Here is a 12,818-nt window from a genome sequence, read left to right on the forward strand (position 1 = left end):
CCCCGTGAAAAGACAATACTTACTGCTGACCCGCTTTCTCTCCTAGTATTTCTCCGGCGTCTCCTCCTGTCTAGTCCCGCCCCGGAGTGATGCCGCCCGATGGCCCCTCGCCTCGCGGCTCAGGTGTCCCCTTCTACACACTCGCTGCCCAGGCTCTCCGGGCGCCGGCGTCCATAGTGAAGGTGTGCGTGCAAGACGGCAGGGGCCGGTCCCAGACGCCCATGGCGGTGTTGCGGAAATACACTCTAGCCTTTTCCCCAGGCAGGGGAAGAACAAGCGGAACTTGAGGAATGGTGAGGCCAGGAAAGCTTTGTTACTCGTGCATGAGGCCTCAGACCCGGGTAGTCCCCTCAGGTCTGAGCCCTGGTCCAGAGACAAAGAGTCTCTTTTACACACAACCACTTTACACTGACAAAGGCGGTGAGTTCGCGTACACACTCTTGACGCAGGAAAAGGGGAAGGACACAGATCTTCCGGGATGGCCGGGGAGAGCAATCAGCCTAGCGGGCTGCCAGGCCTTGTTTCGATGTGCTTGTTAAGGAAGCAAACTTATTGTTTACTTTACATTTCCAGGCCCAGGACTCTTTTACAGGGAAAGATTTCTTTTTCTTAGCAGTTCCCTGTCAGCAGGAGGGCGGGAAAAGCCTGCTTCTTAACTCATTCACCCCGCAAAAAGGAAAAACACAGCGGTTGACCTCGCCCTGCTCTTTCTTCCTGCAGATTTCCAGGGGCCCCCAGCGCCGGTCCTGCGGCGTGTTCTTGGCGGCCTTGCTGGCTCAGCCCATGTTGCCCTAAGACCTGCATCAGGGGCGCTTCAGGGGGAAGCAGGCTGTGGTGCTTCAAACCACCTGAGGGTCATGGCTGCACATGGTCACTTCCTGGGGGTTTTGAAGGACGACGTTTTATATAAAAATTATTATAAACTCTTTAAGGGGTTCTACCATAATAAAAATTTAATAAGAACTCACTTGAGACAAATCAATGCTATTGTATTATCCCAAATGGTTTTCGTGAGAAGCATGACCTGGAACAAACACCCGCGAAGGTTGTGTCTATGGGTTCCTGGCGTCAGACGAGCTGCTTTGCATGTTGACCGTTTCACCCCCTTCCCGGCCGGCCGTGTTCATTATCAGATCCTCAAGTCCTTGGCGTTGGCGGTTTACGAGCAGGCCCGTGAGTAAGACAAACTAATACTCCTGAGTTTTTCCATTTTGAAACTTCCAGTATGTGCCAGGGGTAAGCTCGCCTCAGCAGGGTCACTGGGCAGCAGAGAAGCTGGGTCTCCTCGGAGTCACCGCGTGTGTTGACTTGATGATGAACCTTAGGATGGCAGTGCATGGGGGGGCGGGGAAGGGCCTGTGGGGCGCAGATGCAGGGGCGTCCCCCTCGCTTCCCTCAGCGCGGGCGGGCTCGGCGCCCCTGCGCCACTGCCCGCTCAGCCCCGCCTGCAGACAGCCCTTCTCCTGGCCCCGGGACCCCACAGCTCAGTCCGCAGGCCCCAGGGCCCCAGAGGGAGACAGCTCAGCAGAGGGGGCTCTGCGATGCCTCCCCCTGTCCTGGCTCACACCCTCGCACGGCTGCCGCGCCGCGTGCCAGCGTCTGTTTCTTCGGGTGCACACTCGCGTGTTAGGAGTGGGCTTGTGGGACGAGCTTTGCTCCTGGACAGAAGTGACGTCTGGCAGTTCGGCTGGGCTGTGAATCCTGCAGTTGCTGCCTGTCTCAGCCTCATCCCCTGTGGGTGAGGCCATGTAGGCAGCTCTGGGGGTGCCTAGTCCCCACCTCCCAGAGTTGTCCGTTTGCTCAGGGAGTTAGAATATAACTGCCCCTAATTATTTTTTAAGTTACTGTAGGGTAAGGAAAAAAGGTCAGGCTTTTCTGCCCTCCCGCCATCAGGATAGATGAGGGAACCCTGCGGTCCTGAATGCATGCCTGATGGCGGCGCCTGGAGTAGGGTGTGGGCCTAGGTAGATGGGATGCACCTGGGCTGAGACTGGGCTCTTAAGGGCGGCGTCACGGGGACGCCAGTAGAAGCCGAAAGAGAAGCTGAGAAAGAAGCAGAGAAGCCGAAAGCAGAAGCTGAGAGATGGCCCGAGAACCCAGAATGAAGACCTGCTGGGGGCTGGGAGGCCTGCGGGCCTCCCGGCCCCCCAGCGCCCCTGCCTGCTGTGTACCTGGTAACCCCAATAAAAGACCTGCAAAACCACTGAGGACTCTGACTCCTCCTTTACCTGGTCTGCTGGATCCTAGAAAACCTGCACCGTGGCCATTCCTGACCCTACAGTTACATTAAACGAACCCCAGAAATCTGAATGCAGAACTGAGGCTCCTGCGGAGGAGGGTGGGGCGAAGGTGGGAGGGGGCCAGTGACCTGGGAGCATGCCGCGGGTGCTTGGTGGAGGCGTGAGGTGGTGACACACCTGAGGTGCTGTGAGCCTGTACCCCTAAATCGCACGCGGCACTGTAACCTGATGTTACACAGTGACACAGGGGACTTGGGGAAGAATATCCATCCCTGTGATGGTGAGGAAGAGCCCACATGCCCACGGTGTGCTGAGGCAGCGCCCCCTTGGCCCCAGCCCCTCCCAGCAGCGTCGCTGTTGAGGAGACTTCCCAGAGAATTTCCTCACCTCCCTGGTGAGTCATTCCAGTTCAACAGAAGATGAGTCACAATTTTCCTTTAAACTGGTGTCTAGAGGGCCTCCCTGGTGGTGCAAGATTAAAGACGCAACACTACCAAGCTGTCCACAGCCTCTGCAGCATGAGTTCCATCCCCGGCCAGGGAGCTACCCACATGGCTCAGCAGACCCCTCCTGTCTCCCCGCTGCTCCCCTCAGCAGTGGGTTTCAGTGGATCTGCCTGTTCTGATCCCTACTCTGTCTTTGGTGAATCCTTTCACCCCCCCCCCACATCTTTGACCTGCACCCCAGCTCTTGCATGCATAAATAAATAAATCTTAAAAAACAAAACAACTGTTGTCTAAATACCGTCCTTCAAAAAATACTTCTCTGAATGTTATCCAGCTCCGCATCCAAGTGAAGTTACCTGGTTGTCTTGCTGAGTCACGCGGCCCTTCCTCAGGGCAGGACACACAGCAGTTTGAAAACTAGCTTTCTTTTTTAACTTTTTCAGGGAATTTTTTTTTCAACTTCTTTCCTTTGATTGAGGTAACCTTGGTTTACAGCACTGTGTATATTTGGGGGTACAGGCTCACATCTCTTTGAATCCTGTCACACCACACCTGGCTGCCAATTACCAATTCCCCTCCCCTGGGCTCCCTCTCCCAGGAGCCTCAGTTCTGCGGTAGATTCCACAGGTCTGCTTAGCTTTGTCTGTTCCTTTGCTTGTTTCTTAATATTTTACATATGAGTAAAATCATATGGTGTTTGTGTTTCTCTTCCTCTCTTACTTTGCTGAGCATAATCCCTTTCAGTTCTTTCACTTGCAAGGTTTCACCTTTTTCAGAGCTGAGTGGTATTCCAGCGTGCCATAGACCACAGCTTCTCCATCCACTCATTTGTCCTTGGGTACTTATATTGCTTCCATGCTTGGCTATTATACATAATGGTGCAATAAACACAGAGGGGTATATATCTTTTCAAATTAATGCTTTCATATTCTCGGGTAAATGAATACCTAGCAGTGGAGTTGCTGGGTCACGTGGTAGATTCATTTCTAATATTTCAAGAAATATCCATGTTGGGCTGGACCAGTTTACATTCCTACCCACAGTGCAAAAGGTTCATTTTTCTCCACATACTGGAAAACACTGATTGTTTCTGGTCTTTTTGAGGTGAGGTGGTGTCTCATTGTGATTTTGACTTGCATTTCCTGAATGAAAAGTGATGAGCATTTTTTCCTGTGCTTGTTTGCCCCCTACATGTCTTTTTTTTTTTTTAAAAAAAAAAAGATTATTTATGCATGCAAGAGCTGGGGTACAGGTCAGAGGTGTAGGGGGTGAGAGGATTTACCAGAGACAGAGTGGGGAGCAGAACAGGCGGATCTACTGAAATACACTGCTGAGGGGAGCAGCGGGCGAGGCAGGAGAGGTCTGCTGTGCCATGTGGGTTGCTCCCTGGCTGGCTGGGAATCGAACTGGTGCTGCAGTGGCTGCGGGGACAGCTTCATAGATTGCATCTTAACCCTTGAGCCACCAGGGAGGCCCCTACATATCTTCTTTGGAGAAGGACCTTCATTTAGCTCTCTGCCCAATTTTTGATTGGGTTGTGGGTTATTGTTTTTTTTCCTAGTTGCACGAGTCCTTTGCACATGCTGGCTACTCACCCCTGGTGGGTCTGTGATGTGTAAATATTTTCACCAATTCAGTAGAGTGTCTTCTTGGAAAACTCCTAGTTTTCTTAAGTTTAGAGTTGCTTGGGGATAAAAATTGCTCAGTATCTGCCATATGCTTTGAAACTAATCTTGCTATGTTTACTAAATTCTGGAAATGAACTGCTGTGCAGACATATTTATTCGGTCTTGAAACAGATGGCATTGTGTTTAAGGGGAAGAAATAAATGATTTTTAAAAGATTTTGTTTTAATAAAAGATACAAAAAACTGTTAATGTTGAATTTGGTTCTGTGGTGATCATATAGTTGTGTGGAGCTGTTTTCAACACTTCTGTTTAAGTAAAAACAATTTCTGGTTTTCTAATTCCCCCTGCCCCTCCACCACCCGTTGCTGTGGATCCTGCCCCAGATATAACCAACACCCTCACTTCTAATCCTACAGGCAAGCTGCATGCTGTGGAATTATATATGAATTTAATCATAGAGTCCTTTTTATGGGGGGGGTAACCTGGCTTCTTTTGGTAGATATCACATTCATGAGATTCATCATTTGTTCACCTTTCACTGCTGTATAGTATTCTAGTATATGGAAAACCAACATTTTAAAAGAACAATTTAACGTTGATGGACATTTGTTTGGTTTTCCATTGGGGCTTTTGAGACCTGGCATGCTATGAGCACCATTTATATGCTTTTTGATGGATGTAAATTTTCATTTCTGCTGTGCAGAGACCTGGTGTCCATGGCATGTGCCGATCACAGTGGACACTCAGCTTCAGGGTCTCCTGCCTCTTCACGAGCAGTGCCCAGGGGTTCCACATCTTTGCCAACATTTGATAGCGCCGGGGTCTTATTTAAGGATCCTGAGTGTTAGTGACAACGAGCTGGGAGCCAGGAGACAAGCTTGCTGTGACCAGTGCTTGTCCAGCACCATGCCAGGAAGCACACAGACCAGCTCCGGAAAGCAAGGGCCTGCGCAGAGCAGGTGCACCAATGAGCTGGCTCCTGGGCAGCCTGGCTGCACACTAGCCCCCTGGGGAAGGCAGGGAAACTCGCCGGGCAGGATCCGAAAGTGGCATTTTGCCTTTGCCTCTTAAGGAACCTGATATAGCCAGGATGACAAGGGCACATTCAGAGCCTGCGGGACAGCCCTGCCCAGGCCACAGGCGGCAGCTTGCCGGGTGGCTCTCATCCCCGCAGTCTGCTGTCGCCTGGCAGCGCGTCAGCGGTCTCTAGCTCAAGGAGGCTTTCATTAGCAGCTCAGCTGCCAGTCCCTGATCCCAGCCCAGCGCTGACTGGTGTTAACCCGGCAGGAGCCCACCAGGGACCCTGAAGACAGCTGAGCCCTGCTTCTTGGGAAGCGAGTCAATCACAGAGTCTCAGCTGGAAACTTGATGCTTGGAGCCTGGGGGGTCCTGAGGATGGGGTCTCCTATTCCCACATGCGACCCCAAAGCCAGGCAGGGTGTGAGGGTCTCCAGCCTCCTGCAGAGGAAGCCTCAATTTTCAGAATTTCAGGGTTCGATAGTTACCACTCCAATCTGGCGTTTGTTTGGGGGACCCGGCTGGCAGGCACTTGGGACCATATCTAGGACTGGATTCTTGGAAGAATGAAGGGAAGCCTTGACATGAGGAGAGGGAGCCCCGCACATGACGTTAGGCCAAGCACGCTGCAGCCCAAGACGGGTTCCAGCCTCTGCCCACATTCACCTGTGTCCTCAGTGACCCACCTGAGCAGCTCCTGTCAGCCGGCAACTCCTGTCCTCAAATCACAATTGACATCAAATCAGTGCTATTTAAATAGCGTAAAATATGTCGGTGGGTGCTACACAAACGCCAGGGAACAAGGCGTGCACCTGACATAAGCGGAAACCTGCAAAATCAGAGAGGACTTGGTAATCAGAAGTCGGGCCACACGAGTAACCCCAAATCACAGAATAGGTCTCCAAAGGGGGCGGTTGCTCTGCCTGGACCCCTGACGTGGCCAGAGGATGACAGGTTCTGCCAACTCCCCTTGCACATGGGTCTCCCTCCGGGAAGTGAAGCTGAGTGCGCTGGAGGCCGCGTGGGTCTCAGCGGGCAGAGTCCAGGGACAAGGCCAGACAGAGGAGTCCTCTCCCGGCCCGCGTCCAGGGCTTTCTCACGCTGAACGGGGGCCAGCGCAGGGACTCCTGAGCCCCCGTGTGGGATGTGGACACACCCCGGGGCAGCATGCACAAGTGGTCTTGTGGTTTCTGTAGAGCAGGAGCCAGGGACGGCCCGGCGGGCCCTCTGCTCGGGCTCTCACGGTGGCAGGGCCGCGTCCTCCTCTGAAGCCCCACCAGGTGGACGCTGCCCCCAGCTCGCTCACGTGGCTGTAAGCCTCATTTCCTGTGGTCTCACCTTGAAGGGCCCTGGGGCCTCCAGCCTGTTGATTGGCAGGTGCCCTCTGCTTCTATAGGCTTCTGGAAGGTTCTGGCCACATAGACTTTCCTAACCTGGCCACCTGTTTCTTCAAGCCAGCAAGAGAGTCTTGAGAGTGAGTCTGACCGCGAGAGGGAGTCTTAGGACCACAGCCCCATCCCAAGAGGCACATGTGCCCCTCCCTGGATCCAGGGGCTTGCCCACCCCCAAGGGCAGAGCTCCCCAAAGGTATGAACTCCAGGGGCCACCCCAGGGTGTGTCCACCACAGTGACCCAGCCTGATAGTCGCCAGTGCCACCTCCAGGACTTATCTTGTACTAAAACTGTGTCCTACGACCCAAAGAGAAAGGGCGAAGGGGCTTCTCCTGCGACTCACGCTGGCTGGCCCCGGCGGGTGGTCAGGTCAGGGCCACCTGGAGAGGCTCGCTAACCCCTGACTCCACCGTCCGGGCTCTGCGTTCCTTCTGTGTCGCTGGCCCCCACCCCAGACAGTGCCTCTCTTGCTCCCTCCACCCGTGCGCACACTTCTCCAGGACACCCTCCCTCCAGGGCACAGGGGCCTTCCCCAGACGCTCGCCCACGCTGCGGTCCTGGCTGTGCCCACACTCCTGGCAGCACTCGCTCCGCAGGGCTGGCTTTGATCAGTCTCACAGGGTGCAGTGCCGTGGAGAGCTGCGCCTCAGTGCTGGGGAGAAAACACTGAAGCTTGGGGTGGGCTTGTTGTCCTCTCCCACACCCTGTCCAGGGAGCCGGCCCAGAAGCCCTCCCCACCCCCACCCCATGGAGTCAGGGTGAGCCAGGTGCACGCCGGCCTGGAGCGCTTCCCAGGGCCCACTTAGCTTATCAGCTGCCTGCCTCACCTTGGGGCTGAGCTGAGAGTTGACAGCGCCCTCCCCTGCCACAGCCAGTGCCAGGGCCCGCGGGGCTGGCAGAGGGCCTGGCAAGGTGGATGCCATGTTGTCGACGCGGCGGCAGGCGTGTCCCGCTGCAGCTTGGCAGGCCCCAGGGCCCCTCCCCGAGGCCCACAGCGCTTATCCGGGACAGTGCACACCCCTGCCTCTGGGTCTGTTACCCAGTAAGACCCGCTCTCCTTCCCATCCTGGCCTGGGCCTCTGGTCTTGCCGGGCCTGGGCCCCAGGACACAGGGGGTGCAGGATGCAGTGTCAGCACCGCCAGGAGGCTTCGCACCTGCGGTTGGCAAAGCTCTCAGGTGGGGCCCGGCAGCTGGGGGAGGAAAGGGACTTGGGGAGCATCAGGGTGCAACTCCCTGAGGGGAGCCCCAATCAGGCCCCAGGAACCTGGAGGGAGCTCTGGCTCACCCACGCCCAGCCCTACGCCCATGGAGCTTGCTAGGGAGGGGGGCAAAGAGGACAGCGGGTGGGAGGCACCTGCGGGGCGGGGCTGGGAGAGAGGAGATTCTCACGGTAGCTGCTTCCAAGGCATCGTCAAGAGGCTAATGTTCGTTCAGGCCCAGCCTTCCCGCCCACGGCTTGCTTTCTCCAGAAAGTCGCATGGGCGGAGTGTACTGTTTCACAAATAGCAGTGAAGCAAGGCCCTGTGCAGTGCCCTCGTCGCCCAAGACAGACCTGGCCATCCGGGAGGAATTCCCGATTTTACAAGAGGTACTACCTTCCTCATCACAAAGCTGCTGCAGGTCCCAGCTCTGAGCTCAGCTGTCTGCAGGATGGAATGGGATGTGAGATGGAATGCAGGATCTGCAGAGCCAAGGCCCCAGAGGAGGAGGGGGGGGGGTGCGGGGTGTAGAGGGAAGGGAAGGTAAGTGCTTTGGAGTGAAGAGGGAGCATCTGAGGGCTTCCCTGCACCTCTGGGTTCTCCCCACACTGTGACAGCTGGGAGTGGTCAGCACTCAGGGAGGCTGAGACAGGGGGCCTGAACCTTCCTAACAGCGGGGGCTTAGCAGTCAGGTCTAGGACTGCTTGGTACAGCGTCACCAAGTGAGGGCATGTCCCTGGAGACCTAGAAACCCAGGCAGAAAAATGGAATTTTCCAGAGGGACGTATCCCCAGTTGGGTCAGCTCAGGGTTCAGGCCCTGCTCAATGGCTGGGACTGTTTCCAGAGGGAAAGGCTTAGCCTGGTGAGATAAGGCAGAAAGCCAAGCACTGGTCAGTGGCAGGTCAAGGTAAACCCCACAGAAGTTACCGTTCTGAGGCGGTCACCTGGCCATTAGGCAGCCCTCCAAAGGGGGCATTTCTGCTTTTCCATACACAGCTGGGAACTTCTGAGACTGTTTATATAGAATTAGGACGTGCTGGGAAGGACACTGCTACAGCTGTCACCACTCTTGCCCCCCATCTGCCCCGTTCCCACCCTCCCCCCACCTCCCCAGGTAAACCTTATTCTTGTTTCTTCTGCATCTTTCCAGAGCCTTTGAAATTCATACCCAAGCAATTCAAACACTAGATTCTTGCCCTTCCCCCCTTAAACATAAAAGTGACCTGCTGTTTTTTTTTTTTTTAAGATTTATTTATTTATGCATACAAGAACTGGGGTGTAGGCCAGAGATGCAGGGGGTGAGAGGATTTACCAGAAACAGAGCGGGGAGCAGAACAGGCAGATCTACTGAAATACACTACCGAGGGGAGCAGTGGGCAAGACAGGAGAGGTCTGCTGCACCATATGGGTAGCTCCCTGGCCGGCCGGGGATCGAACTCATGCTGCAGAGGCTGCTGATTGCTTCATAGTACGGTGCTTAACCCCTTGTGCCACCAGGGAGGCCTGTGACCTGCTGTTTTTACTTTTCTTCCTCTTGATCTTTTTTCCCAACTTTTTTTTTTTTTTGTGGCAGAATACATGCTCCACAAATTCACTGTCTCAACCACTGTTCAGCATGCACTCCAGTGGCCAGGCACGTCCCTGCTGTGTGGCCATCACCGCCCAAGCTTGGGCATCGTGGACCCGAGAGCCTGAGGCCGGTGGGGGTCGGGCCGGGGGAGCAGAACCTCCTCATGGGGTGTTGGTATTTGACTTTGAAATTGCAACATCAGCCAAAGATTAAGCAGGAGACATTTCTGGTGAAGGAGACCTAATGCAGGGATTTGGTTACCCGGGGCGGAGGAGGGCCTCAACCCACAGTTTAATGGGAGTCTGGGCTGAGGGACAGAGGGAGGCGGCCCAGTGGTCACCAGGGGCCCGGCTGCTCTGGCAGCACCTGGACCACAGAAGGGCCTGAGCCATGAAAACTCAATGCCAAGGTGCGGTCTGGGCAGGGCGGGGGTGGGGTGGGGGGAGGGTCCAGCTTCTCTTTTCCTGTATCCCATCCCCAGTGCTGCCTCCTCCGGGGCTGAGCCCAGCTGGCAGCTGAGGGGGCTTGCAACCTGCAGGACACCCCTTTTCTTAGAGCAGAGCCAGAAGGGGCTGAGGACAGGCTGGAGACACCGGTTTCCATTGCAGGGGTCACGGACAGGTAACCACGCTGCTCGGTGTCCTTGGTGACGCGACTCCTGCAGGACAGGGCTTCTGGGTGGAAGCAGTTGAAGTCTTCAGGTCTAGATGTGAAATGTGCAGCTTCCACAGAGACTCATCCAAGGCGGGAGCCTGCAGCCCGTGAGCTTAGATGTGCTGACGACGCAAGCAGAGGGCTGGGGCATGTTCTGCGGCCTGCAGTGATCGGGGAACAGCTGGCTCACAAAGCAGCTGGGAATCCACCACACGCCGCGATTGTCCCAGGAGCCGTGAGGGGCACCCCTGAGGCGTTAGACAGGAGCTCATTAGTTATTCATTCAGCAAGTATTTCCAGGACACCTACTGTGCGCCAGGCGGCCTATCAGCTAGGGCCACACAGGGCATTAAGACATGGAGACTCCTTCTTTCATGGGCCTTACCTCATGGAGGAAACAGGTACAGGATAATTTTTTTTTAAAGATTTATTTATACAAGAACCAGGGTACAGGCCAGATGTGCAGGAGGGTGAGAGGATTCACCAGAGACAGAGTAGGGAGCAGAGCAGGCAGACTGACTGAAATACACTGCTGAGGGGAGCAGCGGGCGAGACAGGAGAGGTCTGCCGCGCCATGTGGGATTCTCTCCGGCTGGCTGGGATTGAACCTAGAGGCTGCAGAGGCTGCGGACAGCTTCACAGTGCGTTGCTCAACCAACCACCTGCACCACAAGGGAGGCCCCCAGGGTAATTTTTAATGGAGCAATGACTGCTACACTTCCAGTACACAACAACGGTGTCAACCAGAATGAAGCAATTTTAAAAATAAGAAAAGGGGCCTCCCTGGTAGCACAAGAGGTTAAGTCACAGCACTATCAAGCTATCTGCAGCCACTGCGGCCTGAGTTTGATCCCCGGCCAGGGAGCAACCCACATGGCGCAGCAGACCTCTCCTGTCTCCCCGCTGCTCCCCTCAGCAGTGGATTTCAGTGGATCTGCCTGTTTTTCTCCCCACTCTGTCTCTTGTGAATCCTCTCACCCGTGCACCTCTGGCCTGTACCCCAGTTCTTGTGCGCAAATAAATTAATCTGGAAAAGAAAAAGACCAAAAAAGAGACAGTTATACAGATTTCTGCCACCAGGGGGCACCCCAGTGCTGACCATGGATCCCAGGGAGGAAGCCTTTTACCCGCTGGTGTTTGCTGAGCTGAGGCCAGCGCTTAGGACCAGGCCCTGCCCTCCACCCACAGAACGTTCATGAAGCTCCCTGGACAGATCTGCACGGCACACAGTGTGGGCCTCGCAACGTGAGGCGCCTTGGGGGCATGTGGAAAGGGGAAGAAGTTCCCAGGAGTTCTCGCCTTATCTTTGCAACCTCCTCCCTGTGGCTCCACCTGGCCTGGCCCGTGCTCGTCTGTGTCCTGAGCTCCTCCCATGAGGACAAGCCCCGGGGTTCAGGACCTACCCAGGGGCCCCACGGGCCCTCACTCTTGCAGGCCTTGTCTCTGAGCACAGTCGCCTTCCAGGCCCTGGGGGCAGGGCTTCCACATTGAGCTTTGAGGGGTCACAAGTCGGCCCCCAATAGCATGTGAAGTCATTACCCCCAGGGGCAGCGGCAGAACGAGGGGCAGACAGAGGGCGCTCGAGAATCACCCACTTTGGGAGCCCCAAAGTCTGAGTTCGCAGAAATCCAGGCAATTTCACGAGCCCTGACTTAGCACTGGGTCTCCCCAGTCTGTGAGTCCCCCCTTCCCTGCAGCGAATTCTGGAAGTGGGAGGGACCCGTGTGCTTCCCCACCAGGCCTGGCTGGAATAGAGGGGGCACTGCCCTCCCCCTCCTGTGCCCCAGGCCTGGCAGCCCTTCCAGGGGGCACTCAGAGCACAGTGTGGGGGGAGCGCCCCTCCCTGTGGCCAGCATGGGGAGGTCTGGGCTTCCGCACCTTCTTTGCCAAGTTGTCCTTCCTCCCTCGTCAGTTCCTTCGTGGAGGGGGAGAGAGGAGGGCGCCTGGGGGGTGTATGACCTGCGGTGCAGGAAGTGTCTGGGCCACGGGCTGGACCGTGGCCTGCAGGGATGTCATGTGGGGCTCCCGCAGGCTCGGCTGCCTGTCCTGCTGCAGTGCCACGTCCAGGGCTCCCTCATCCCCTCGCCGGAGCGGGGACGGCTGCTTTCCTGGCCCTCAGATGCCTTTGAGGTTTCCCTGGCTGAATCCGCTTCCTTCGGAGACCGCCTCGCTGTCTCCACCCCTGCCTGCTTAGCGCCTGCCAACAGGGTATTTAAAATAGCCCAGTCTGAAGGCGCCTGCCTGGGCCTCCCCATCCGTGGTGGCCACGGTGGCCACAGTGGCGGGGCCCTGTTCGCTGGCAGCCCCCACAGCCGCCCCAGCCAGCAGACCACAGCCTGGGCCCTGAGAACCTCCTGGAGAGGCTTCTGTCAAAGGGAGTGTTTGCTCGACGCCCCTGCTAACTAGGAACGCCGAGATGGGCTCCGGGTGCTGGCCATCCCCAGCCTGGAGCACACGATTTCCAGGGGACACAGAGTAGCTATGGGGAGGCAGGCGGGTCTCAGAAGCTGCACCCACCCCACCTGTCACTCCCCTCCTGGGCAGCTGTCTCTGGTGCTCACTCCGGCCACTCCCAGAGGAGCTCGCCACCCCCACCCCAAGTCCCTGCGTCTCTTCCTTCCTCCTTACTCCCCTGGGTTCCTCCCTCCAACACTAGACCTGCTCCTTTGT

The sequence above is a fragment of the Talpa occidentalis genome, unplaced genomic scaffold (assembly GCF_014898055.3).
Source record: "Talpa occidentalis isolate TD23 unplaced genomic scaffold, MPIMG_talOcc4v2.1 talOcc4.4, whole genome shotgun sequence".
NCBI lineage: Eukaryota > Metazoa > Chordata > Mammalia > Eulipotyphla > Talpidae > Talpa > Talpa occidentalis.